Below are 3,628 nucleotides of genomic sequence, written 5' to 3'. Positions count from 1 at the left end.
GGCTGGGGATTCGAACCTGCCAGCTTAGGTGTATGTGGCTGGCGCCTTAGCTGCTTGAGCCACGGGCGCTGAGCCTCAAGGTTCATCTTAAGCCTGGCATGGACCAGTGCTTCATTCTGTGCCGTGGCTGAATGACTGTCCATACTGTGAATAGACCACAGTTTGCTATTCAGTCAGCAGTCGATAGGCTCTTGGGTTGTTCCCACTTTTTGGTTATCATGAACAGTGCTGCTGTGAACATTTGTCTACATATTTTGGGTAGGAATGGCTTCATTTCTCTTAAATATATGTGTGGGGATAGAATTACTAGTTCATGTAATAATTCCAACATTTCTTAAATATATGTATGGAGGTAGAATTACTAGTTCATGTAATAATTCCAACATGTCCCTTGCAGAACTTTCATTCTAAGACACATAGTTTGGGCTCGGTGCCTATAGCTCAGCGGCTAAGGTGCCAGCCTCATACACCAGAGCTGGTGGGTTTGAATCCAGCCCAGGCCTGCCAAATAGCAATGACAACTACAACCACAAAATAGCCGGGTGTTATGGCAGGTGCCTGTAGGCCCAGCTGCTTGAGAGGCTGAGGCAAGAGAATCGCTTGAGCCCAAGTGCTTGAGTTTGGGGTTGCTATGAACTGTGATGTCACAGCACTCTACTGAAGGTGACAAAGTGAGACTCTGTCTTAAAAACAAAAATAATGGTAATGTAAAATACACATTATTTAATACTTCTAATAATCCTGTGAAGAAGTATTGTTATTCTAATCAGACAGGTGAAGAAGCTGAGATGCTGAGAGGAAAGGTAAAAACTGTCCTGTACTCACAAACCTGGTTCTAATTGTATCTAATGACCGTGCTCATCATACAACAGTTACTAAAGGCTTTGCTTCTGGGTGGGATGGGCAAGAAATAGGAATTTGTGTTTTAACTTTTTGTCCCCTAATGGTTAATAGGTGAATTCATAATGTGACTGGTTACTGATATTCTGTCCCTTGTGTTGTGTTGGGATGAAAAACTCTTCGTTTGTCTGGAAACAGTCAGATGCTACTATTCTGCTTCATTAGGATCTTTTAGGCTTCAAATAATTGTTTTTGCCCATAGGAGCTTTTCAGTACTCATGAGCAGTTCATCATGAGTGAAGAGTACTAGCTAAGGTAGAGACGGGAAATTAGGTCTTCTGGGAGGATGAAATGACAATTCAAAGAATTATCTCTTATTCGCCTTTAATTCCAGTGTGCTACTTTTGCTTCTAATCAGATTCTTTCTGTAATTAAAATTTTTTTATCGAGGTAAAAATTTACATGGAAGGCTGTGCGCCCATAGCACAGTGGTTACAGTGCCAGCCACATGCACCAGGGCTGGCGAGTCTTTCTTTTTTTTGAGACAGAGCCTCAAGCTGTCACCCTGGTTAGAGTGCCATGGCATCACAGCTTATAGCAACCTTCAACTCCTGGGCTCAAGTGATTCTCCTGCCTCTGCCTCCCAGGTAGCTGGGACTACAAGCTCCCACCACAATGCCTGGCTATTTTTTGGTTGCAGTTTGGTTGCAGCCGTCATTGTTGTTTGGCTGGCCCGGGCTGGATTCGAACCCACCAGCTCAGGTGTATGTGGCTGGTGCCTTAGCCTCTTAAGCCACAGGTGCCGAGCCAGGCTGGCGAGTTCAAATCCAGCCTAGCCAAACTAAACAATGACAACTGCAAAAAAAAAAAAAAAAAAAAACTGGGCATTATGGCAGGCACCTGTAGTACTAGCTACTTGGGAGGCCGAGGCAAGAGAATTGCTTAAAAAAATAAATAAGAAAATAAAATAAATAAAATTCACATGTAAAATCACCATTTTTAAGTGTACATTTCAGGATTTTTAGTATATTCACAATGTTATACAGCCGTCACCACTAACTTTGGAACATTTCATAACCCTATAACCATGAAGCATCCTCTCTACATTTACCCCTTCCCCCTGCCCCTGGCAACCACTAATCTGTTTTCTGTGTATACACATTTGCCTGTTTGGGGTGTTTTATATCAGTAGAATCACACAATATTTATCTTTTATGTGTTGGGCGTAATACTTCAAATGCTTGGTGTGTGTTTAGTGTATACTTCAAATGCTTGGTGTGTGTTTAGCGTATATTAGTCCTTCATTCCTTTTTATTTAGAAAGAATAATCCATTGTATGGATATATAACATTCTGTTTATTCATTTATCACTTGATAGGCATTTAGGTTGCTTCCACTTTTTGGCTATTAGGAATAATGCTGTTGTGAACATTGGTGGACAACTATCCATCAAGTCCCTGTCTCCATCCTGTGGAGTTTCATTTCCACACACAGTATGGGAAGTTTCTAGTGTCACTGCATCCTTGCTGTGTTTATCATAACCATCCTAGTGGGTGTGAAGTGGCCTCTCATTGTGTTTTTGATTTGCATTTCCCTGATGATTAGTAATCTTATATATTTTCTTTATAGAAATGTCTATTTAAGGCTGGGTGCAGTGGCTCACACCTGTAATCCTAGCATTCTGGGAGGCTAAGGCAGGTGAATAGCTTGAGCTCATGAGTTCGAGACCAGCCTGAACAAAAGTGAGACCCTGTCTCTACTAAAATTAGAAGAACTGAGGCAAGAGGATCACTTGAGCTCAAGAGTTGGAGGTTGCTGTGAGCTATGAGGCCGCGGGGACTATAGGCACCTGTGACAACACCCAGCTATTTTTAGAGATGGTTTCTCGCTCTTGCTCAAGCTGGTGTCAAACTTCTAAGCTCAGGCAATCTGCCTGCCTCGGCTTCCCAGAGTGCTAGGGATTATAGGTGTGAGCCACCTTGCCTGGCCTATCCATTTTTTTTTTGAGACAGAGTCTCACTATATCTCCCTCAGTAAAGTGCTGTGACATCACAGCAACCTCAAACTCAGGCTCAAGTAATTCTCTTGCCTCAGCCTCCCAAGTAGGTGGGACTACAGGCACCTGCCACAACATCCCATTATTTTTTATTGCAATTGTTGTTTAGCTGGCCCAGGCCAGGTTTGAACCCACCAGCTTCGGTGTATGTGGCTGGCGCTGTAACCACTGTGCTATGGACGCTGACCCTGGCCTATCCATTTTTAAACTAAAAATTGTATGGCCAAAAAGAATTTTTCTCTAGTACTCTGGTGAGACTGTTAAGCACTTATGTAAACTATGAAGGCACCCTGCTTAATTCTATACAGTTATTCTCTTACCTGTAAAAGTTTGTTAGGTCTGGCAAGGTGGCTCATACCTGAAGTCCTAGCACTTGGGGAGGCTGAGGTAGGTAGATTGCTTGAGCTTAGGTATTTGAGACCAGCCTGAGGAAGAGCAAGAACCTGTCTCTATTAAATGTAGAAAAATTAGGCCAAAGCATGGTGGCTCCTACCTGTAATCCTAGCACTCTGGGATGCTGAGGCCAGTGGATTGTTTGAGCTCAGGAGTTCGTGACCAGCCTGAGCAAGAACAAGACCCCATCTCTACTAAAAATAGAAAAACTAGCTGGGCGTCATGGCAGGCACCTATAGTCCCACCTACTCAGGAGGCTGAGACAGAGGATTGGTTGAGCCCAAGAGTTTGAGGTTGCTGTGAGCTATGATGACACCAGGACACTCTACCCAGAGTGAG

General features: G+C 43.4%; 1 protein-coding gene across 1 annotated transcript in view; it reads left to right on the top strand.

The window, feature by feature from the left end:
• Positions 1–3,628, top strand: part of HMCES (5-hydroxymethylcytosine (hmC) binding, ES cell-specific) — a 25,940-nt gene that overhangs the window by 10,547 nt on the left and 11,765 nt on the right. The gene's annotated exons all lie outside the window — the stretch shown is intronic.

The sequence above is a fragment of the Otolemur garnettii genome, unplaced genomic scaffold (assembly GCF_000181295.1).
Source record: "Otolemur garnettii isolate 467f Iridium unplaced genomic scaffold, OtoGar3 scaffold00101, whole genome shotgun sequence".
In the NCBI taxonomy this organism is placed as follows: domain Eukaryota; kingdom Metazoa; phylum Chordata; class Mammalia; order Primates; family Galagidae; genus Otolemur; species Otolemur garnettii.
This window is presented reverse-complemented; position numbering and strand designations above follow the sequence as displayed.